Source organism: Lacerta agilis, chromosome 3, assembly GCF_009819535.1.
Source record: "Lacerta agilis isolate rLacAgi1 chromosome 3, rLacAgi1.pri, whole genome shotgun sequence".
In the NCBI taxonomy this organism is placed as follows: domain Eukaryota; kingdom Metazoa; phylum Chordata; class Lepidosauria; order Squamata; family Lacertidae; genus Lacerta; species Lacerta agilis.
In genome coordinates this window covers 46,760,507-46,786,019 of record NC_046314.1, presented here as the reverse complement: position 1 = coordinate 46,786,019, position 25,513 = coordinate 46,760,507, and the positions used below count along the sequence as shown (strand labels likewise).

Sequence of the window (25,513 nt, the reverse complement as noted above, 5' to 3'; positions counted from 1 at the left end):
TATGAACAACTGTGGGTACCTGCTGGTGAAAAACTGGCTCATAAGCCCTAAATATATACACAGAGCCACTCTTGGAAAACACTAGCTAGCTAAAGTGTATTTTAAAGTGTTGCCAAAAAAAGTTCTGTTTCATATTATCACATTATTTATTTTGATAAACAAACAGAAGTGAAAAGACTTCCTAAAATGGAATGTGAGCAGTGGAAAAGGTTCACTTTTGAATCTTTATTATCTAGACATTGAACAGTGCTTTCAGAACAAAGGCAAAAGGGGGGAAATATCAATTTTTCAAACCAACATACACATCCATAACAGAAGTTGGAAAACCTCTCATGAAAATGGCAAATAAAATCACATCACAATTAATCACCAGTAAATCTATTATGCTACCATGAGTTCAGTATAGATTTTTTTTTCTTTTTGCTTGATCCATAAAAGCATACATTTAAAACTTATTACTGTTAAGGTTATGAAGCAGAACAGCAACTCCAATTACTTTATAGGATTTACTTTTATTAGGTACCCTGTCAGTTTTCTGAGAACACAAAACGTACAGCAACTTCTAAATGAAGAGAATAAATAGCTGGAATGCCATTTTCAAACTAAAAAGAATGAAACCTTTAAGCACTGTGCCCCCAGTTCTCACACAACACTAAACCATACTTTAGCATTGCAGGAAAACTCAAATGCTTCCCCTTCTCCTCCCTCCTGCATGGCCAGGAAAAGGACTTCTCCAGAATTTAGTTTCACTTTCCCTGAATGTCAGCCAACTTCTCCCGTCACCTAGGCCAGGGATCATGGCTTAAAAACAAACTCTGGTTAAATTTAACAAGCCAGCTTCAGAAACCAATGTTTGAAGTTCACTGGGTTTTTTTTGTTTGTTTGTTTTGTTCTGATCAGAGTTTTGTTTTTAACCCATAATCCCTGGATAATTCAAGGAAAGCGTTTCTCCTCGATATGTGAGAGAAGGAGAGGGAAGTGGGCAGCATATGAGCACAAGGTTTCAAGGCAGCTCTTTCCTGTTTGTGCAAGTAGCACTATAAACCAGGGTTTAATGGCCATATGAGGTGGTGGGTGGGCACTTGGGGGGGGAATGTCTGCCAGTGCTGTGGCCTTGACACATGTGTACCCTTTGCAAGCAGGAATAATGCTTGTGATTGCACAATCTTTGCTTTCAAAGTCTTTTCCTGCCGGGGTAATGTCTCTCCATGCACCACAAAAGAGAAAAGTGTTTGGTGACTCAGGAGCACAGTTTACATGGGGATAAATATAACATAGTATTTTTAAAAAGATACGTAGTATTTATTTGCTGTTACCTTATTTAACAGCACTTTGAAAACTGCTTCAATAGGTAACATTTACTTTTAATCTGTTGCATTCACTAAAAAGATGTTACCGTTGCCTTAAAACTGATATTCTTGCCCTAGTTCTCACGCCTTATGCAAAACTAGGAACCTAATTCTCAGTTTCTCTTCCCTAAGTTAACTCACAGATACAATGGTACCTCTGGTTACAAATGGGATCCGTCCCGGAGCCCCGTTCGTAACATGAATGGTCCACATCCTGAAGCGCCGTGTCTGCGCATGTGTGCGATGCAATTTGGTGCTTCTGCGCACACGTGAACCGCCAAACCCAGAAGTAACCTGTTCCGGTACTTCTGGGTTTGGTGCATTCGTAACCCGTGACGAATGTAACACGTAGCATTCGTAACACGAGGTACGACTGTACCTAGGTGAGTGAAGGCCTCTTTCTGATCAGGGCTCACTGAAAGATTACAAGGTAGGACAGTCCCTTAGCTGTCACTCACTGGACTCTGCCGCTTGAGGCTGCTCCTTTCTCCCTGTCTGCTTTCCTCTGAAGTCCCTCTTCAGGTCAGGTGCTGGAAAATCAGCCACACAGATGTCTCAGTTGTGTCTCTGAAGTCTTTTCCTGCTTCCTGTGATCGACTGACAGCTGCTGTCATTCTGGCCAGGAGCTATCCTGGGCAACTGCTTTGGAATCTCTGCTCCTATCTGCCTCTTCCTATCCTCTTCAGCCTCTGACCAAATGACTGACTACCAGCTCCCCAGTACTCACCCTGTTCCTGCCTTTATATCCAATTCCTCTCAGAACCCTCTGGCCAATCACCAGGCTCTTCCTGGAATTCCAAACCCTCTTTGGCCTATAACCAAAGACGAATGATTTCAGATGGAACGTCTGCTGAAGGACCTAGCAGAATTCAACTCCTTTTCAATTGCCATATAATACCCATATAAAAGCTAGTAGATTAGATTAACTGCCATAACTGAAATACTCACAAATATGTGAGCAAAACACATCTTTTGAAATTGCAACAACCTATCTGCTTCTTGGCAGACTGCCGGCCGAACCACATATATTGCATCTTTTCTGTCTTTATAGTCAGGGGTAAACAACCTCACAGCCATTTTTTAAAAGTCAAAAAGCTTTCATATCCTAACAACATTCTTGCATTTGAATTTACCGCATAAAAATACAGTTTTGTCACAACTTCATTTCTGGCCTTTGAGCAATGCACCTCAAGCCTGGCTTTTCAGGTATGAATTTGGACTGATTTACAGCGTCCTGAGGGATTTTTGGCTGCTGTGACTATTTTTGATTGAGTGTTACCCAAGCTCTGACTCAGGACATTACACTGAACCATTGTTAGCTGTAATATCCCAACTGAAAAACCATGGTTTGCAGAGGATCTGTAAGCCATGCTTTGTGTGCTGTAGCTCAATGCAATGTCTGAACTGAGATAGCATCGGTAGTGGATGATATAGTGCAGCCACTCAGGTTAGTTGCACTGTTGCTACTTACTGGGATGGAGAGGGAAGAGAGGCCAGGTGGCAGTAAGGTTGACGCAGCGCAAACATGCTGGCAGAGGAAATCCAACCAGTGCACTGGCACCACCTCCTCCTCTACCTCCTTGTAAGCATCAGTAAGATCAGTAGACATCAGGGCCACAATCAAATATGAGTTTATTGCACTAGTTAAACTGATTACAAGGCTAGTGCTTCTGTCTTATTTTCTAATGTTCTGTTTACACTGCCCTCAGCTATTTTGTCTCAGCCACCGTGTGGTCATTTTGCAGTAAATGATATTTGCACTGCAACAATGAGCATCAAATGACGACAAATGTCAGCCAAGATGCTGTTTCTCCCCACCCTGTATGGACATACACACTACTGCTCTCCTCATGCATAAGGGCATCCATCTCCCTCTACAGTCTGCAAATCTTCTAGTACACTTTACTCATTGGGCAAAATAACCCAAAAAAGTGAGCCTGAAATGGGGGAGAGAGAGAAAGAGAGAGAGAGAGAGAGAGCGCACAGTGCATGCCAGTATGCTGCCTTAAGGCTCATCATGTGAGTGGCTGTGGCATTCAACCATTAAAACTGGAAGTACAAAACTCCCACTATTTTCTGGGTTAAGGGTGCTAAAAACACGTTATCTCTATAATCATATAACATGGAAATGCACACTAAAAATGCACAGTATTCAATTAGTTTTCTGGAAGTATTTGCTCAGATACAACACACAAATTTACAGCTAGAAAATGGCAGGAAAACTGAAGCTGCCCAGAGTGACTACTGGGGCAAACCAGCCAGATGTGCTGAGTATAAATAATATATATTATTATTATTTTATTACTAGCCATTCACCAGGGCCACATTCACATGTCAATATCCCGCAATACTGTCTGCTACTGCATACCATCTAGCAGGGGTGTGGGATTCTCTCCAGATTCTGATGAACTACACTCCCCACCCGCCCGCCCCAGTTATTCCTGGCAATTGACCATGCTGCCAGGGGCGGATGGGAGACAGAGCTCATATAAAATCAATCAAAAACATAACCGGCCAGTAAAATTTCACAATAAAGAAATAAATATACAACCCTGCACAGAACCTCAAAACAAAAGACACAATAAAATAAACAATAAAAATCACATAGGCTAAAAACAACTAGCAAATACAAGAGCTGAAGCCCCCAGCCATACACACACCACAGCAACTACATTACATTTAAACCAATGGAAAACAACAAAAGGACAATAATAAAGGATATCTGTGACCTCCCGAAACTTGCCTGCTAGGGTAGAACTGAAAAATAGGTTTCTACAGATCTGCCGTTCAACAGATTTAGCTTCAGAGCTATAAGTTATTATAGGATTTAGCTCCTGTGCCCTTATTAGTTTAAGCTGATCCTTTAATTAACTAAATAATTAGATAAATGAGTGTTACTTACCCTCTGGTTGATTGGCTGCTTAAGCTTAACTCAGCAGTTAGCTACTGTAGCAATAATTGCTAATTGAGCAAGAAACAATGCCTGATAAAATTATCCCTTAGTGTTTTGGTTTGTTCTTTAAAAGTGTTGCCTTACATCAGGCATAGGGAACCTTCGGCTCTCCAGATGTTTTGGCCTACAACTCCCATGATCCCTAGCTAACAGGACCAGTGGTCAGGGATGATGGGAATTGTAGTCCGAAACATCTGGAGAGCCGAAGGTTCCCTATGCCTGCCTTACATATTCTACCAGGAGCATCCCCTGCACAAATTCCACCCTTCTGAGAGTCCCATTAATTTCAATGGTCTTGTACAGAAGACGTTTCTGATGCATTGTGCCCAGTGTCAGTGGGTGCTTCAGAATCTGACTTAAATTCACAAAAGGAAGGAAACTCCAAGTTGGGGCTCTTTATGGCTATCTATTCTCCCCTTTATATGCCTGTGTTACTCCTATTAGCATGCAAGCATGGGAGGGAGAAAGGGCTCCCATAATGAGACTTAATTCAGAATTTCCTCTCTTTTGTGGGCTTCCAGTCAGGGTCCGAACACCTGCTGATGCACCATGCAAAGCTCTGGAGAAAACACACACATATTTCGCTTATAGAAATTCACCTTGCTCTCAATATTTTCCTTGCATTTTATTTCATTGGTTTGAGAAGCACAACCTTATACCATTAAATTAGCATAGTTGACAACTTCACAGCCAGCCTTAAACACAAATTTTAATTATAAAAATAAGCCAATAGTGCCTAAATATTTCTTCACAGTTTATACTGGCCATTTTTTGTGTGCATGGGAGATTTCTCTCCATATCTGTCTACATCCACACAGGCAATATAACACGTAAGGAGGAGGGATTCATGGCATGGCATTTTTCTGCAAATCTCAAAAACATATTTCATTGGCACTGGGAGGCTACAGAGCTTGTTAGTGCCAAGATATCAGAGTTTCCTGATCACATGCTACACTGCTTTTGTGTGGAAGTGGATCACAATGCCTGCCTGCCTCCCTGCTTACCATACACACCTTCTGAAAAAGACGTAGCATTTCCAAACAAACTGGCAAACTGCAGCCGGAAGCATACTAAGACTTATGAATCCACATAGCTTAACTATTAACATGTTTTTTTTTCTGGCCAGTACTGAAGGATCTTCTGAATGCAAAGGTAATGAATCAGTAAACTATTTGCATCACAAGAAGTACAATTATGGCTCAAGCTCCTGGAAAAACGTCTTTATTTACAGCACACATACAAAGATTATGATGGTGATGATTCAGTTTCCAAACTAGTCTACCAAGACATCAGACCTAAACTGGAGCTCTACATGTGCTTGGGGGGGGGGGGGGACGAACTTGCAAATATTATGCAACAAAGAAGAAGCCAAACACTCATTGTGCCGTGAACTGTGATTTTGCACCTTCTACACAGCACAAGCCTTTTCAGAGGCTTCACAAGAGAAATTACTTGTACATTATGGCCACATCTGTCAGTGCACATGAAACAGCTGGGATTCTGCTCCTCTTTAAAGCCCACTTGATAAGAGATTCTAGTCTATTAAAGCCCAGGTCTGCATAAAACCAATAAATTATGTGAGAAACTAAAGAGTTAGCAAATTATATTTGGTTAGTATATTTACTATTTTTAAAAGAAAGAAAGAAAGAAACATAGAAAGAAAGAAAGAAAGAAAGAAAGAAAGAAAGAAAGAAAGAAAGAAAGAAAGAAATTCTGTGTTTTAAAATAGTATATTCTCAGTAATAATTGTTTTTTAAAAACACAAGCTGAATACCCATTAATTTTATATCCGAGCTTACAGTTTATCAATATTATCAAATGTAGAAACATTTGTGACTGAAAGTGCATGTGAAGCACAGGAGATAGATAGATAGATAGATAGATGGATGGATAGATTCACTGCTTTCTATAGCATTATTAGTGATGTTTCTGGCCAAAGCAATTTTTACTAATTATGTATTTACTGTATAATAGTGACTAACCATCTCTGGAAATGTGTTGCAGCACAGGAATTAATTTACAAGCACTGTAATTCAAACTGATAAACAGAAGTCTAAGATGTAATGCCAAATTTTGCATAAGAACTTCAGACAAATAAAAAGAAATCCTTTGCTCGCTTCGGCAGCACATATACTAAAATTGGAACGATACAGAGAAGATTAGCATGGCCCCTGTGCAAGGATGACACGCAAATCTGTGAAGCGTTCCATATATTATTTTTTAAAAAAAATAATAATAAGAAAAAAAGAAATCCTACCCACCTACCTATTACTAAGGCTGTAATGTTCTGCACAGTTGTGCAACTTTATCACTGGGCATGGCATTTCTGCCTATGCCCATGTGTATCAATATTTTTTCAAGTAATGATTAACTTTTTCCACATTTGAAGCTGTTGCCGAATAAGTACATAGTATATTAGGCTTGCTGGTTAATGCCAAGCCTCATGTTTAGCTGATAATTTGCACAATATTTTCATTTATGCTAATAATTTGCAACTAATGTGTTTTTTATAAAGCCAGTTCTGAGGAAGTTGCCTGCACTATTCTTCCATCCTAACTGAGAATATTGTATTGCCTGGAATTAAAATAAATACATTGCATGAATAGAGTATCACTGCTTACAGCTCAGTCTGTGAATGAAAATGATCATAAGGGACCTTTAGAGCAGAGTTTGCCAGTGTTGTCATTTACCACCAGGCTTAAAAAACGACAAGTTGCTATAGATAATAATAATATTTAAAAAATGTATCCAACAGATGGATACAAAAAAAGACGCTATGAGGTTATATTCCAACAGCAAAGATACAGACTTCCCACCTAATGATCACATATGCAATGCTGTGCATCAGATTTGGACCAATCCTGAAGGGAAGCCAAGATGCCACAGAGGGATTTTGGGTTTACAAAAGGCAACGTGGGGACGTGGACAAGTGTCCTAAGTTGAAGCCGGGTCCCCTGAAGCACTTTGTGGCACCTTGGTAACTCAGGCGCTAATAAAAGATGCTGCAGACAAGCATCCGCTGAAAGAGAAAGGAATCTCTCTAAGCTTATCGTAACACCAAGGTGGGGTGACAGAGGGAGAGCAACACCAAAGTGGGGACAGAGCAGAGGAAGAACTCCATTGAGCCCAATAGGCCACACTTGTAATCAGTGTGCTAACTTTTATCTGGGAAGCAAATCCCTTGCAGTTCTTTCCATCTCAAAATTAAATCTGCCTAGCAGAAAAGCACCTGGATCAATATGTGTGCAATCTGCCATTTTTCTTCTGCAGGAGCATTTATCTCACGCCTGTAATTTTCAGGCCAACCATCCACATAAAATTAAGGGAGATTAAGTGATTTATTTATTTTTTACCAACCGAAAGCTAACAGCTGCCATTGCAGGAAAACCATTGTACCTTTCCTAGAATTAGGTAAGAATTATGTTCTCAGAATGGGTGACATTTCCTTTTTATTTCTTTCTAAAATAAGATGTTAAATGCTGTCTAGAATAAAGGTTCCTGGACCGATGTCACAGGCTTTATCCATTTTGGAGAGGTTAGGATGCTTGCAAATTTCATTCATTTCTTTCAAATGGGGGGGGGGGAAAGGTTTTATATAAAATTTCTGAATAGTGGGAAGAAACAACTGAGCAGATCTGAATGGGTCCCAAGCCAAATACAGTGGTACCTCAGTTTAAGAACAGCCCTGTTTACGAACTATTCAGTATTAGAACTCTGCAAAACCGGAAGTGGTGTTCCAGTTAGCGAACTTTACCTTGGTCTACAAATGGAATCCGAATGGTGGAAGGGCACCGGCGGCGGGAGGCCTCATTAGGGAAAGCGTGCCTCGGTTTAAGAACAGCTTTGGTTTAAGAATGGACTTCTGGAACAGATTCAGTTCATAAACCGAGGTACCACTGTATGTGAACTGCAAAGTGCCTCAGACTGAGGCAGGCTGCTTTCCAAAGCAACAAAACAGGATCCAAATCAAGACTTGCTGTCAGCATACACACCTACCAAGAAGCCCCAATACATTCTCTTCATACAAACAGTTCACACAATTGCTTAAACTATAGTTCAAAATAAACTATGACATGTTGTTCAAAAAAATGAGCATTTAAGCTCACCCACCACTCCTATGTGTTCTCAACCAGGGGTAAACAAACCAGTGACTGGCTTCATGGAGCATGCTAATCTGCACTCAATGGTTCTTCCCACGACCACCAAACAAACCGTGAGCTAGCTGCAGGTGAAGAAGCAAGCTTAGCTTACACTTCTTGTGGTTTGGTTGGGGAAAAGAAACCAAGATTGCTGGAGGAAACAAAGCAGAGAACTCAGTCTCTGCTTTGTTTCCTCCATGAAGCTCTGAAGGAAGTAACAGGGTAAAAGAAAAGCACATTGTTTTGAGTAGCTACAATTTAAAATTATATGGCACATTGGTAGCTTTTACTGCGATGTGTTGGTTGTGGATTTAAATTCCGTTCTCATCATATAGGATTACCATTTTAAAAAAAAAATCAAATGGAACCATAAATCCTGGTGCTTCTCTTCTTTTTCCATTGAGTTTCTCATTTTCAGTTTCAAGTCTGGCTTACATTTTACTATGTTTGCATATACCGGTAGTTACAATTCAGTTCAGTAACCTAAAGCTTCAAGGGTTCCATAAACTCGAAAAGTATTTAAAAGCAAAGCTCTTTCCTTTCTGCCACTGACAACCATACAGCTCCAAGGCAAGGCTTAACCTGACCACAACATAGGATACCATATGCACATTGCATAAATAGCACATCCACTACAAGCATAACCAGCTGCACTTTACCAGCATTTTGGAGCTTGGGCATACATGGGAGAGCCATTGACATATGTTTAACTAAATGGCTTTTGTTAACTGAATACATGCATACCACTTGTGAAACTGTTTCCACTTAAAACAGTTAAAGATGCTGTGACAAGGCAATGATGACTGAAAAAGCATTCCCTTCTTGCTGCCATCAATGCCACAACAGACTGTGAAGACTGTACTTCGGTTTGACTTGGTTATCTGCTTCTGTTCTAGCCATCTTCCCAGCTGCTTCTGTGCTCCAAGCTCCCTCATATAACCAAGGAGCTGACTGGCTTCAATTCCCCAGGAGAGGGCACTTAGGAGCAATAATATATACCAGGCATGTCCAACTCCCAAGAGACTGCAATCTACTCCCAGTACAGTATAAAAAAAACTGGCAGTGATCTACCCATTGTCATTGGAGGGGGGAGGAGCATGTGTGGGGTGGGTGGATTGCGCAGAGTTGTTGAGCTTTTTGGGGGGATGATTGCACAGAGTTTTAAAGCTTATTTCCTGTAACTTTTTGTACACGATAAGGATCCCGCGATCTATCAGGATCAGTCAGGGATCTACGAGTAGATTGCGATCTACTGGTTGGACATCCCTGATACTGTATATACCACCAGAGTCATCTCTGCATTTCACAGCTAACTACAATAGGAACATCGGCCATACCAACTGCAAACTCTCTCTGCCTGAATCCATGAATCTCCAAGACAGACCAACCCAACTTGCCCCATGTGCTCTTTGCAAAATGTCAAGGCCACCGAGTCTGAAAATCACCAGAAGTGATCTATTTATGGCAACTCGATTATTTAAAATCCTTCTAACTATAGATCAGTGTTTTTCAACCTTTTTTGGGCAAGGGCACACTTGTTGTATGAAAAAAATCACGAGGCACACCACCATTAGAAAATGTTAAAAAATTTAACTCTGTGCCTATATTGACTATATATAAAGTAATTCTCTTGAATAGGAATCAAATAAACACAATTTTTCCCACGGCACACCAGGCAACATCCCGCGGCACACTAGTGTGCCACGGAACAGTGGTTGAAAAACACTGCTATAGATCACCAAACTGCCTTGTGAAGAGCATTTAGTCCAGCATATGTCCTGCTACGTCTAGTAAGTCAATATCAATATTTTTTAATTAAATTTCTATACTGCCTTTCATCCAAGGATCACAGGGTGGCTTACAATATAAAAATATAAAAAAAATACATACTACAGAAACAAATAAAAACAGTAACCCAAACACACACACACACACACACACACACACAGAGAGAGAGAGAGAGATTACCAAATAGCAACGTGTTTGCCTGGCACCTAAAGATATGTAACTAAGGCACCAGGCAAGCCTCCCTAGCAAGAGCATTCCAGAAACAGGGAGCCACCACAGAAAAGGCCCACTTTTGTGTGGCCACCTCCTCTCATGGAGGAGGCATATGAAGAAGGGCCTCATATGATAATCACAGAGTCTGGGTCAGTTTATATAGGGATAGGTGGCCATTGAGGCACTGCGGTCCTGATTTTTATCAATATTTATTGCTTTTATTATTGAGTAGTTTGTTAGAAAAGTAGGATTCAAATGCTGTAAATTGCTTTGAGATGATGGACCAGCCCAGTGAATGATAGTCATATGGTAGCCATGAAATCCCGAACCATTCCTTGTCCAATTCTGTTCCTCCACTTTCACTATTAATGTCCCCCCGCCACAAATTAAACAACCAATTAAACCACACACCTCATCCCAGTCTTTGCCAAATCTGATTTGGCACATTATAACACAAATGATCTTACCATTTTATTGTCTATTTTATCTTCCATTAGTTTTTCAAGTAACATTTATATGGGTTGCTTTTGTGTGCAATCTGGTTGCTCTTTACTCATTCCCCCCCCCTTTTTTATTTCTGGCTCATATTCTTTATTTCCTCCCTTCTCCTGCTGTCCTTCCAAGGGTCAGTCCTAGGACTTTTGCTTATTTGTGTTTATTTTTTGTCCTTTTGGCTACTACTATACATTCATGTGGGATTATTAATTTTTTCCACAGATGAATTGCAAGTCGTTTTTTGGCCCATATCCTTCTGCTTTGTTGTTTAATCTTGTGTTATGTCTTGTTGCTGTTTAATCTTGTCTTCCTCACATTTTTCTTAGATTAAGCACATCTAAAAATGAACTTCTCAACTGTCTTCCTGATTTTCTGGCAGCAGTTCCTTCTTTTATTTGATTTATTGGTTCTGCTATCATCTCAGGTGTACTTGATCCTCACCCCTGAAACATTTAGCCTACTGCAATACAGTATTATTGCACTCTAAAACATTTCTATACTTCATCCTTTGCCAAGACATTACCATATGATTCTCTCTCAACTTGACTACTGCAATTTGCTTTTTTCATCTTCCAATTTTCTCGTTTCCATCCAGTTATATCTCCATCCTGCTACTCACATTGTTCTTTTTTTTTTTAACACTGACCATGCATTTCCTTTATTGTATAACCTTTGCCTTCCCTTTTCCCAGTTTGCATGTCATGCTAAACCACACTATGGCTTAGCATGAATGTGCAACTTCCTAGAGAGCAGACTGTGGCTGTTTTGCTCCTCCTGCTGCTACTGCTGCCCACTAAGCCATGCTTAGGCTTAATGCATTTTCCCTTCCAGACAGGCAATGAGCTGTAAACAAAGGAAAAGCTATGGCTTGGCTTAGAATTATATGTTGACTGACCTGGTGCCTTCAATTTAAACTCCTTTTTATTTAAAAGTGATCACATTCCTTTTACACTTACCATTCTTTCCTTGATTCTCTGTGACTCTCCTCAGTTCTTTCCTTTTAGCGCCAAGTTTCTATTTTCTCAACCAAGGATCTCTTTCTTTTTCACCTGCCTACAACTTTTATCTCAGTCTTCCTTTATGAAACTCCCGCCAGGCATTCATGCATCTCCTTTTCGCACCTTTCTATCATCAACCCCTCAAATGTCTCTTTTCATATCTGCTTTATTTTTGCACAACACCGAGATGTTAAGTGCTACAAAAATAATACACATTATTATTCATCTAACAAGGGATCATTGCTATACACTGTCTCCAGTAAAGGAGAAATATGTATAGCTCAACAACCCAAATTTCCTGATGAAACATTAGCCAAGTAAAACTATATGCTGGGGTAGAGAACCTTTCGCCCTCTAGATGCTGGGACTCTATGCCCCATCAGCCCCAGAGTGCATGCCCAGGGTCAGGGCTGGTGGAAGTTGGCTGGAGTCCAGCTACATCTGGAGGGCCACAGGTACCATGTGCAGGAAAGCAGGAAAAGATATGGAGAAAGTGGATAGACAATAGCTTTTCTACCTCTCTCATGACACTCAAAACAGAGAGAAGAAAGTACTTCCTCATGCAGTGCATAGTTAAAACTATGGCACTCACTTCCATAGGAGGCAGTGATGGCTGCCAACGTAGATGGCTTTAAAACAATGGACATGTTCATGGAGAAGGCTATCAATGGCTACTGGCCATGATGACTATGCTCTGCCTCTTCAGTTGGAGACAGCATTGCTTCTGAATACCTGGAAACCACAATAGGGTGGGGAGTGCTCTTGTAATAGAATCCTGCTTGCGAGGTTACTCACAGACATCTGTGTGTTCACTGTGAGAACAGGGTGCTGGACTAGATGGGCCATTGGCCTGATCCAGCAGGTTCATTTTATGTTCTTTTCTAAGCTATTGGGAGGGGGACACACCCATACCTTTATTGCAAACAATTCCAGCTTTGCCTTACTGTGAACAAATGTTATGTGCAGCATTCCATATGGCTGTACATTAATTTAACCATACGGAACAAAATACTCAGCCACTCTAACACCATTGAGATGGTTAAATAAATTAACCTAAAAAAAATAAAAATCAGTTGGTGCATATTCAATAAAAACAGAGCTTTCTATGCAACTCAGTTTATAAAAATGCTATTCCCATGTGAGGTGTGTGTGTGTTAAAGAGGGGTGGGGGACTGAGGGGTTGAATCTGATTTTCTGTAAGATTCAGAAAAGTGAAGATGCACAGTTAACATTTAATGTACCCAGTATTCCATCAGTTTGACAAAGTTGTAGACTTTTCAAATGTAACAAAAACCAAGGATTTCAAATGTGAAGTAGCACATATAAATACACAGTCTATGCACTTTTCTTTAACAAAAAGATGGTTGCCGCTGAAATTTTAAAATCCAGAGTTTTATTCCACAGGAAAAGTTGAAAGAATGAAAAACACATGTACACTTAACATCTCCTGACATAAACCAGATTTGAACCATTGACCTTCAAATCTCCTTTGCAAAGGCCTAACAGGAGCAGCAGTTGGTTGGATTCTAAGCAAGTCACTGGCAAAGGACTTCACAGATTGCAGAGTCAATTAAGCAGCTATTTGTTAGTTTGCTGCACCAGAGGGAACAACTTGGCAACAACTAGGATCTGGGGCTGCCATTTTAAAACTCTGCATTCTATTTTATTATGATCTTGTCTTTTCATTGTAATAGTGTAACAATTCTGGAAACAGGAAACTATTCAGATCTACTTACATTTACAAGGTTATCATGTGCGAATGACAGACTGGGGAGGGGAGATTTAAAGATTCAAATTTCGCTCCTTGTATTATTTCTCAAAGCTAACAACAATCTCTTACTTTGACTTAGGTGTAACTAAGATGTTGTTATTTCCAGACTGTGTAAACAATGAGGGAAATCTATTATTTTCTAAAATCTAAATACTTAGTTGGTACAAAATGTCTCTCACTGATTAGTTGGTGGTTTTTTTAAGATTCCTATTTCATAAAGAAAATCTGAACCACACAGAAAAACCTTTAAGAGTCAAATCAACAAACCTCCTAGCCCTATATTTTGTTTACAACAATCATCTGTGCAGGATGCTTAAAGATAATATAGAATGGCAGATAGGTGCCCAAAGCCAAGCAGTTTCTTTCACCCTTGGCAAAGGATGTATGTTCTAATACAGATATTCTTGTCTTTATGGAGCTCATTTGAGAAACGATTTACCTGTATATTGCATCACATCTCTGAGTTCTCTGAGTCACAGAGTCCGCTCCCCCCCCCCCCGGTTTCCTTTTCAAAAAGAAAAAAGAGAAAACTTTAAAAACTAAAATGTGGCTGTAAATTTTATCCATTTCTGCCAAAAGGGGAAAAAGTTAAGAGTTGTTTTTTTGATTCACCATTACAATGATTGGGAGAATACAAAATGTATTGAAAGCCAACATTGACATGGAAATGGAGAATGTACAGAGCATCTTAGAAATAAATCAGCATTTTAAAAATAAACAGATGCAAGGTGAATCTTGGGGCCCATGCACATACCCAACTTTACTTACTTACTTACTTACTTAGCAGGAATTATACACGATTGACAAAAAACCCTCAAAGTGGTTTACAAAAAAGATAAAACAACAAAATAGATAAACGGGGACGTCTGGTAACCCTATTATATTCTTATGTTTATTATTCTATGTTTTAAAATAAAGTACATATGGGAAGATAAAGAGTTAAACAGAATACTGATCATCATTTGAATCCCTACAGTTTTCAGAGAAATTGAACAGAATGATACACAGGTGTAGTCAAGCCCTTAAACTTCATCCAGCTTTTCAAAACACCCCTCATACACACACACTGCTTCAGATTTCTGCAGTTTTATCTTTGCTCCCATCTCCTTCAGTCTTCCCACTGATACATTATCACAATGGCTCTGTTTACCACAGTTAGCCTTGTAATGTTTGCAAAACTATTAGTCCTTGAAGCTACACTAGTTCCAGTTCAACATGCAAAAAAAAACCAAACTGACACTGGAACTTGTGACCCTGTTCATATATAATTATAAGCCATTGTTAAGCATTAAGAGGATGAGCCTCAGGTACATGCATACCTTCTCCAGCACTGCTACAAGCAACCACATTTAGCCTTGTTTCTGAACTCTAAACCATGGTTAACCTTAACTTTGGTTAGTGAAAACAGGTGAGCTTCACAAATACTGGCCTGAATCTGGCTTGTCTCCATCAACTCTTGTTAAGATTATCCACTTTGTCTGGGTTTAGATGACACAGCAAGCTGTAGTTAACTGAAAATACACGAATGAGCCTAGGCTTTGCTATGATGCTAAACTTTAGTGTTACACTTGAACTACCTAACTGTGTTTGAAAAACATGAGTGAAAAAGAATCATCACAAGCTAGAAGGATTCATGAATGAAAATTTTAAAAACACAAAATAAGAGGTTCTGTATTACAGGAAAGAGCAAAATTTTCCAAAAAACTAATTCCTTTCCAACTTGCACCCAACAAACTCACATACGAAAGAAGTATAGGGGGGAATAATAAATTCAAGCTTTATCAGACATTTCAAATATTAATATTCCTAAATAAGTTAGGAAGTTCAATGTTGCCACAGATGAATAGAGAAAAATACTTTAAGTCTTAATTCACACTTTAGAATAAATAAATACATACATACATACATACATAAGATCATGCCCATCTTCATCATACATTTTAGAATTTTTATATACTGTACATTGTACTTTAAATTAGGAATGATTTGCTAAAACTGTTGTCACTAAAAGCTTTATCCAGCTTCTCTTTAAAAGCCTCTAGCAAATGAGGTAAAGATTTCCCATTGTGCACCTGCTCTGAGTGTTTAACATAAAACTACCTTCTCACAGCGCAAATCTATTGCTTCCGTTCTCTGTCTTTGCAATACGGACACCAGATACCAGTTATGTCCCTAACACAGCATTATTTGATGACATTAGAACAGGGGTCAGCAAACTTTTTCAGCAGGGGGACAGTCCACTGTCCCTCAGACCTTGTGGGGGGCCGGACTATATTTTGGGGTAAAAAATGAACGAATTCCTATGCACCCCACAAATAACCTAGAGATGCATTTTAAATAAAAGCACACATGCTACTCATGTAAAAACACCAGGCAGGCCCCACAAATAACCCAGAGATGCATTTTAAATAAAAGGACATGTTCTACTCATGTAAAAACACGCTAATTCCTGGACCGTCCGTGGGCCGCATTTAGAATGCGATTGGGCCGCATCCAGCCCCCGGGCCTTAGTTTGGGGACCCCTGCATTAGAATATTCCACTTCCTTTCACCTTTGGTGTTTGCCATCTTGGGATTCGTTTTGAGAGAAAAGACAGGGTTATACATGCCATGAAATTAATCGGCAATTTCATTCTCAGTGAAGCAGGATATTGGAGAAGACATTGGAAAATTCAAAGACCAGATCTACCAACATACTATATAGCAAAACATGAACTTCACTATCCATCTTTTGGTTCTGTAAAGTCTTCTTACTAAATATGGACACCGGTAGCATCACAGTTTCAAAGCTACGATAGAAATGTTTACTCCTAACAATCAACAATATCATCTTGTGGTCAAAAACACATAACTAAGGATGAGTTTTCAGGCCCTTATTAAACATACATCTGTTGTTTCTCTAATAAACAAAAGCTTGATGTTTCTGACTCTGTCAATCTTATGAAGCCTTAATTAAAGGAGTTGTCATATTGACTTCACTGGATTTATGTGAGAAAAGATTAGTCAGGAGCTGCCATGATTTCACCTTGGACTTCAATATAAATGTTGCCTTGTCCGGTATCATGGTGCTGCTGACGTATACCCATTATGGATTTGGCTATAATGCCTGCAAAGCCTTAGATCTGACAACACCACTATCTCAGTAGGGCTAACTTCCAAGATCAAAGGAGAAATGGGATAGTTTTGCCAGTATTACAAGACATAAACTACATCCCGAATGCAGGCTTGATAAGTTTCTCCATCTAACACTCAATTTTAAAACAGGCATCAATCAGATGCTGTGGACCTGGGCATTGAAGACTTAGTCTTAGACCATAGTGGCCTAGGTTGAAAATCCTTACTCAGTAAAGCTCCCTTTGAGACTTTGGCAAGTAAGGGTCTTACCTAACATTCAAAGTTGCTGCAAGGATGAACATGATGGGGAAAACCATTGATGCTGCTCTTAGAATGCAAGAGGGAGAATGGAATACACTGAAATGGAGAGATAGATAGCAAACTCTTCCTCTCTCTCCCCCCTCTCTACCACTCTGAAAATTTCCTGACTTTGCCTTTGTTCTAATCAGCTTCCCCCTCATTCTGGGTTGCTAAGCAATATAAAAGTAAAGTGTTCTGAGGGCTAATCAGATAGTGCTAAAATGAAGGAGGCCAAAGTTAAAACACATACAGCTGAACTTTTCTGCAAGCTATACAGCTTGTTTACTTGTTAAGATCTGCTTACAATGTTGCACTTGAATTAAGCATTCTGGCTGCCCAGGTTTAGCAAAGTATAACCATTAATCCCGGAAGGCACCCTCCATTCAAGACATGTTTGTGTGATTAGACTGACTCACACAGTAAATTTAGTATAAACATTATACATTACCACATGAAGAATTTTTGGAGACCTACATCCAAAAGAAGTAATTACTACTCCCCACCATACTAAAATATGCAGTTATTTTTAATTTAGTCACAAACATTACTGTCATTAAAACTGGTACAAGCCTTATTTACTTTTTATATTTCTTAGCTGCCTAATAACTAATGCTTTCTGGGTGAAATGTGTCTTTATAAAGAACAACAAAACACAAAATTAAAATCCTAAGCAGCTGCATAAAACAATCAATATAAAACAGAGAAAGAACAAAAACCATACCAATAGCGTTGTTCCACTTAAAAACATCCCAGGAAAGAAAATAGGGGTAAAAAGATCACATTTTAAAAACCAAAATGATCTTCATGGCACAGTTTTTCCTTTGTTTTCTAATTCATTCATGAACTCTTAATGAGGAACAAATTATTTGAATTCTTTTTTTTTTTAAAGAGCTTTCCTTAAACACAGGCACACCCCACAGATTCAGCTATTTCAAGTGCTAGTTTCCACAAATCAATGCCTACAATCTGAAAACAAGTTAGCAAATATTTATCGTCTACTCCCCTCCCCCTCCACCATGTCATTGGTGTTGACAGTTATGACAGGGCTTAATCACCTGCTGCAAAATGGGATGCCGCAAAACTATATTCAGTTCTACCCTGCTCCAAAATTATCAGAGTTGACAGTGCCTACCAACTGTTTTAGAAGGGTAATTTGAGTATAGAAATACATGACCCCACCCCACCCCACCAGGTACATAATTAAATCTTTGCTGAACTTCAGCAAAAATATTTATGGGGAAATGTTCGAAGGTGATTTAGATCTAAAATAATTTTGTACAATAACACAGTCACTTATTGACTTGACTTATACTTAGCTAGGCACAAACATTTAAACAATCAGCCTGTCTCATCATCAATCAATCCGATTAGCTTTATCATACAAGATAAGACCTTCAAAACCAAGACAAACAAAACTAAATACACAAACCAAAAAAAAAAAAAAAAGAGGGTTCCGGCAGAGATCTTTCAATGTTTTGATGTTGAAATATGACCAACTGCTCTTTTTTAAAAAAAGCAAGACAGAAAACACCCAATCACAAAATGAGCCTTTAACTAGGATTCTAACCTACAACAGCGCCATGATTTTAGATGACATAAGTACTTAATTAGACTAGGAAATAACATTTCCTTAAAGGGGGGGAGGACAGCTAACCAAACGAAATTATCAATAATGAGCAAAACAACAAGATCTAGAGGCTGCAATGCCGTCGGTCAAACATTGTCGTCCTCAGATTTCAGTCTAACATAAAATCCATCACCAGCTAGGTGGGTGGGTTGGTTGGTGCCCCTCCCACTTCAGCATCCATGTATTTTCTAAGAAAATATGGTATCATTCAGTAACCTCAAGTTATCCAGAAACAGGAAACATTTCTCCTTCTCCCTCCATGTGCCACCCCCACATACATGTGTATACTTGAAAGAATTCAGTTTCTCTCTCCCAACCTCCCTTTGAACTCTTATTGAGTTCTACAGCTTAAGCCTTATTAAAATTAAAAAGTAGTAGATTTATATTTCTCTCTCCCTTAAAAAAGGATAAGCATCAATTAAGGTAAGTGTGTGTGTGTGTGTGTGTGTGTGTGTGTCTATTAGTCTGTGGTTATGAATTCAATTACAAGCATTTTCAGCCCAAATTTGTTATAAATGTCAAAATAGGATTTCTGATCTCTGAATCATTCTCTTGATTCACCTTCAACCCCTAGCCATGACTCACGGGGGGGGGGGGGGGGAGAGAAGGGAAGTCACATGACCAAAGGCACTGAAAGGGAAAGAGCTGTTTTCTTTCCTTTCTGGGGGAGGGGATATTTATAAAACACCCTTCCAGCAAAAGAAACAAAGGCATGGTATTAGCAGCACAGGGCTTTTCATGGGTGGGGCCTGCATGCCAAGGAGCTATAATGGAGCTGAGTTAATCTTATCGGGAGGCCCCACTTTAACCTTTTGAATGCACCCAATTTTTTAAAAAAAACAAAACAAAAAAGTGAAACGGCATCTTCCCCAGGCCCACTGCAAGAGCAATTATTCAGGCATTTTATCTAAAGCCAGAGCTACAATCAAAAGACTTTGGTTGGGACATCAATTCATCATTTCCAAACAAAACAACCTCTTTACTTCTTGAGAGTCACCTCAACTTGTTCTGCCATTTTTTTAAAAAAAAATGCATTTAAAAAAAAAAAAGCTCTTCCCCTTTCCAACCCCATGTGTGTGCTTCAAAGGCTTATTGAATAAATAAGAGTATCCGATAACTAGACAGACCTGTGGTCCAAAAAGTTTTGCACCAAAGCTGTGTTTGGGATGCAGAGATAAGAACAAAACATTGGAAATTTGTTTCAATTTGGGTTTGGTTTACAGTATTTGCAGCTTTAATACTAAATCATGTCAACAACCCTTTATTAGGAGGTGTCAGGACAAATATTAAGTAGAGAGGGAGCAGGTATATTATTCAGCTGAACAGCCTTTTCCTCAATATGGCAATTTTCTTAAAGCAAGCACACAATTTAACAAAAGTTAATCATGCTGAGTAGCACTGATTCCAATGGTAGAGTTAGGCACATGCTTAAAATGCCTTTTGCAACATTGTGTCTAGTGTTATCAACCTAGTAACATTACCAAATTAAAAAGCTTATGGTTGTCTTATGCTATTATTTACACTACAGAGAGATTTTAATTTTCCTCACAATAACCATGTGGAGAGGAATATTGATACGCATTGAGCTTTACGATCCTTGTGATAGGCTTCTAACAACTCTATAAAGTTCAGTTCCTTGGTGGGTCAATGCTCCCATCTTAAACACTGGGAATGTGTGGCACAATCTTCTGTACATTTGTACTCAGAATGCTAAGGGGTATAAGTTAGTTTGTATAGGATTGCGGTCAAAGTTGATTTGATTTAATATAGACACACCTCTTTTCCAAGCTGTGCTCAAAATGGCTCAGACAAAACATCACAGATCATGCCCATCCACACTCTACTGAATCATATCCAAAGCAAAATGCCATATACTCCACAGCAGAGGCAAGTTTTGAACCTAGATTTCCTAGATCAGTGTGGCTACCCAGTGTCCTCCATATATTACTGGACTACAGTCCCTGTCACTTCTGACCACTGGCTCTGCTGGTGGGGGTTGATGGGAGCTGGGAATCCAACAACACATGGATTAGCCATCTCTGTCCCAGTTCCTATGCCAACTTCCTGTCTATTATACCCTATTGGAAATAGTGTGCAACAATAATTTAAGGTAAAGGTAAAGGGGCCCCTGACCATTAGGTCCAGTTGTGGACAACCCTGGGGTTGTGGCGCTCATCTCGCTTTGTTGGCCGAGGGAGCCGGTGTACAGCTTCCGGGTCATGTGGGCAGCATGACTAAGCTGCTTCTGGCAAACCAGAGCAGTGCACAGAAACGCCGTTTACCTTCCTGCCGGAGCGGTACCTATTTATCTACTTGCACTTTGATGTGCTTTCAAACTGCTAGGTGGGCAGGAGCAGGGACCGAACAATGGGAGCTCAGCCCGTTGTGGGGATTTGAACCGCCAACCTTCTGATCAGCAAGCCCTAGGCTCTGTGGTTTAACCCACAGCGCCACCCGCATCCAGTTAATAATAATTTACTTTGATCCAAAAGATACACTATGCTTATATTTATGTACACAGCTTTAATGCAACTGACATTTTTTATTTTATTTTTAAAAGTTGTGTATTTTAGATGCATTTGCAGTGACATGAAAAGCAGGATGATATTAAGAATTGTTGCACTTTTTTACACACAATACACATCATAATGGGCTAACAAAAATGGAATTCTAAAATCTGTTGTAGACTGATAGCAAAGAAAAGTTCTGACAACTCGCAGAGCAATGGAATGCCTGTGGAAATAATAGGCAATGAATAGCTGTGACCTCTCTGGCTTCCCTGGTTTTACCAAGAGGATCTGCAACCTGAGTCAAGAGGGTGCAAATTCCTCACCATTTCTAAATCTTGAGTAGAGTGGGGGAGGGAACCCTTAAGGCAGACTGCAGTTTTCAACTCAGCACTTACAAATTTACATCCACTGTGATTTAGCTGCAAGGTAGGTTGTTTTGTTTTCAAATGCAAGTATTTCAATTTGTTAAATAGGAAATGGTTTTATGTGGCCTTTCCAGATTTTTTTATAACTTAAAAAACAACAACCCTGACATTATGCTTAGTACTGCAATACTGCCTAAACAGAGATATCCTATCTCCACAAAATGGAGGAGGGGAAAGCCTTGCTGAATAGGGGATGGCCATGCCACTCATTGCAACCAGGAGGGGGAGGGGAGGGGGAGGGGAGGGGGAGGGGAGAGAGAGAGAGAGAGAGAAAGAAAGAAAGAAAGAAAAGCGGACTGGATGAGAAAGACCAGTGCTGACTTTGCACAAATGGTGAAGCACTTGGTCAGCAAAGAAACTTTTAAATTAAAGCAGGGTAGCAAGGAGGGTTGAGTAGACTTGCTTACTTGCTAGCATGTGTTAAGAAAGCTGTATACAACAAAAGGGGAGAGGCACCCAAAACAGCAAAAATGCACCAATATCATTATTATCTGAATATGAAGCCATTTATTTTTCTGAATAAAATCATTCCCCTTAGAACATCTGTGGATCATTAGGCTTTAGCACTGCATTACGGAACAGTTGCAATTATAAGGGTTGGCATTTATAAATGAACTTCAGAGGCCTCTGGTGCCCTCCCTCATTTTTTCAGGAAAAACAATGGTTTGTCCTTTTGTCTGATCAGGAAAACTGTTTCTACTTGCCCTGAAAATCAGGATTGGACACCAGAGTGTGCTCCCAGTTTCCAACCCTGTTTTGCATGGTATGCAGAAATCACATTCAACAGCAAACTATGGTTGCCTAAAACCAGAGAAGAAAGAAGAGAGGGAATCCCAGCACAATTTGAGCAGGGGAGAGACCATCAGGAATAAAAAGCTGGTTCACATAGTGCTGAAGTGTGGTTTAGCATGTTGTCTGGTATAGGTATATGTAGGTACAATTGCTATAAAACAGTGAATACAGATTTATTTGCAACATTTTAGTTAGTGATTGAATGAAGCTATATGAGACAGAGCTGTTTGTGTGCTGATGTTTCAGAGGCTTTTTAAAAAAAAAAAAAAAAAAGGTGTCAGAGACTGTCACCCTAAGCATGCATACATGGAATAGTGTTTCATTTAAAACTAACAGAACATGCCTCCAAGTGAATTTGATTAGAGAACAATTCTAGGCACCATCTACAAGCAAGTCCAAGTATCACCAATGTGGCTTGTATTGTGAGTACAACTCAGAAAGAATGCTAGAATTCATTGTGAATAAGAGAATTAACGGGCCCAACTCTTCAAGTAAATATTAGGTCCAGTTACAGGTAAGTAGCCATGTTGGTCTGCCATAATCAAAACAAAGTATAAAATAAAAAAAATCCTTCCAGTAGCACCTTAGAGACCAACTAAGTTTGTTCTTGGTATGAGCTTTTGTGTGCATGCACAATTCGAAGTGTGCATGCACACGAAAGCTCATACCAAGAACAAACTTAGTTGGTCTCTAAGGTGCTACTGGAAGGATTTTTTGATTTTATATTTTGTAAAATATTTGATTTTACAGATCCACCAGCTCTTTATTCTGGTAACCAGAAATACTGCAGGGCTGAAAGCAATATCCTAGCTGTTCGTGCTGTTTGAGAGTATTCACTTCTTTAAATAGGTCAGATAATTTCTATTAGAGAAATCCAGGGAGCCTGAAAAAATAAAAGATGAGCATATATGAAAGAGTCTTAACGCACAGCACACCCCTGAACACAATTTGCTTCCAGACAAAGTTGAACAACTTCAATGTAACTTACTGCCTAGTAAAGTTGCAACCCTAAGCATATTTGCTTTTAAGGAAGACAAAGTACCTATCACCTAAAGCTGTAGGCACATACTACTTAGAATCTAAGTCCTACTTTGGGAAGAATGTGGGGGGATTAAGGACAGGAACCCAGACAATAGCAAGGCGTACAGAGATATATGCTATGCTCCTAAAAGGCGACTATATCAACCTCTAACAACTTACTTTTGAGGCAGGCCTATATTTGCAGTGTGGCTACACCAATGAAAAGTTTGAGGATTCCTCCCTGAGTGCTTTGAGGGCTGCAGTATTAAAGTAACGATGCCTCCACTTGATGCCAATATGAATAAAGATGATCTCAACTAAAGTTTTATGGATCTATAATGCAAGATGGAAGCAAACAGAGAAAAAGATCCAGAATCAGTAATGGAGTTTTTTTTAGGCTTCTGTTATAGTCAGATAGGTAAGAATAGACAATTGTTTAATAATTGTTTTTCATTGTTGAGAATTGTTGATCTTAGAGTCATGTTAAATGTCTGGTTTAAAATGAAATCTGTGATAATTATTATTGGAACTTGAGAGTCGCAAGTTACACTCCCCCCCCCCCGACACACAAAAGGTATCCAATTGACATACAACATTTTAAAGAGCATAAGCATGGCCTATAGAGCGAGATAAGCGTGCAACCCCAGAGTCGCCCACGACAGGACCTAATGGTCAGGGGTACCTTTAGCTTTACCTAAGGTGCTACTGGACAATTTTTTAATTTATTTTAGCAATGAAAAAATCAGAGTTTGGAGGGCCCTGCATACAGGAGGGTCCAGTCAACAGAAAGCACCTTAAGAGGTCTGTTAATTCTCATTTGTAAAACAAATAAAAGTTGAATTGCATCTTTTAAGCAGCTGTTATTTAACCCCTAAAAGCAAAAATTACTTATGATTTTCTGATAATGCTTGAGAATGATCACACTTAAGGAATTTAATGATATTATGCATACAGTTGTGTGATGCTGTCCCTATACTTAAAAAGGAAAAAAAATACAGCTTATATAAACATGGAAAAATGGGACACCAACACTTTTGTTACTCACCCACCCCCCAAGCCGGTATTTTTTCTTAATTAAAAAAAAATGTGATGGGCTCCTTTACAAATGATAGCACATACATATTTTGAAACAGACAATAGTCATGATATACAACCTTATTACATTACAAATGGCAAAACCTTGGAATGCTGTATAATGTAGGCTTATGCTTGTTTGCACCTGTGAAAAAATCTATTTTCAAATGTCACTATTGTTGGTCAACCAAAAAGGCAATGGACCAAATCCAGATTGGTCATCCAGTGACCAAGGCACCAAGATACAGCAAAAGCTTTGTGCTGGAGTAGGGCGAGAAGTCATATTTGCCAATCCTTCCTCCTCTGTGCCTCCTCTCATGATGCTCTGGAAGACCCTGTAGTGTTTTGAAACAAAATTTTAGGAGGGGCAAGGGGCTGCAGGAGATATTGGTAAAGACTGCACTCCTGCCTCCTGCCTCCATTGTGAGTGGAACACTTCACTGAATGCTACTGTGGATCCAGCCCACAACCATTTGACTGTCACTTGGGGAAATTGAGAAGCAATCATTCCATCAGCAGAATCATTTCAGCTCACCAGCTGGAAGGTTTCCTTGCTCTCATCCCACATGCTTGCTCTAGTAGTTCTCTGCCCACCCCCAAGGCAATTTGGTGAAGAAAGGGGTGAAAGCCCCGTTGCATTAGTGGAAGTTCGTGCACAGGTTTCCATAGTGGACCTCATTAGCTGAATCTCACCCACTGAAAACCAAATCTAAGCTCAACACAGAATTCAAGCTCACATACTTTAATTTGTCTGGATAGCTACTTTTCTCACCAACAGGAGTATTTAAGCACACATCCACCTTACTTTTGTAAAACTAAGTAAAATATTCATTAGTGAATGAATCTATTTAGGATTTTGTTTCGGAAATGTATTGAAGAGCTATGCCAATATTGTAGTTTTTGCAATCCTTCTCTTTTCATGCTTTGCATATTTGAAAAATACTTT

General features: G+C 39.4%; 1 protein-coding gene and 1 non-coding gene across 9 annotated transcripts in view; one reads left to right on the top strand and one right to left on the bottom strand.

Moving 5' to 3' along the window:
- Window positions 1-25,513, bottom strand: part of LIN28B (lin-28 homolog B) — an 88,622-nt gene that overhangs the window by 30,124 nt on the left and 32,985 nt on the right. The gene's annotated exons all lie outside the window — the stretch shown is intronic.
- LOC117044833 lies at window positions 6,412-6,518 on the top strand. Its single transcript, XR_004426362.1, has one exon. It is a non-coding gene; the product is annotated as a U6 spliceosomal RNA (small nuclear RNA).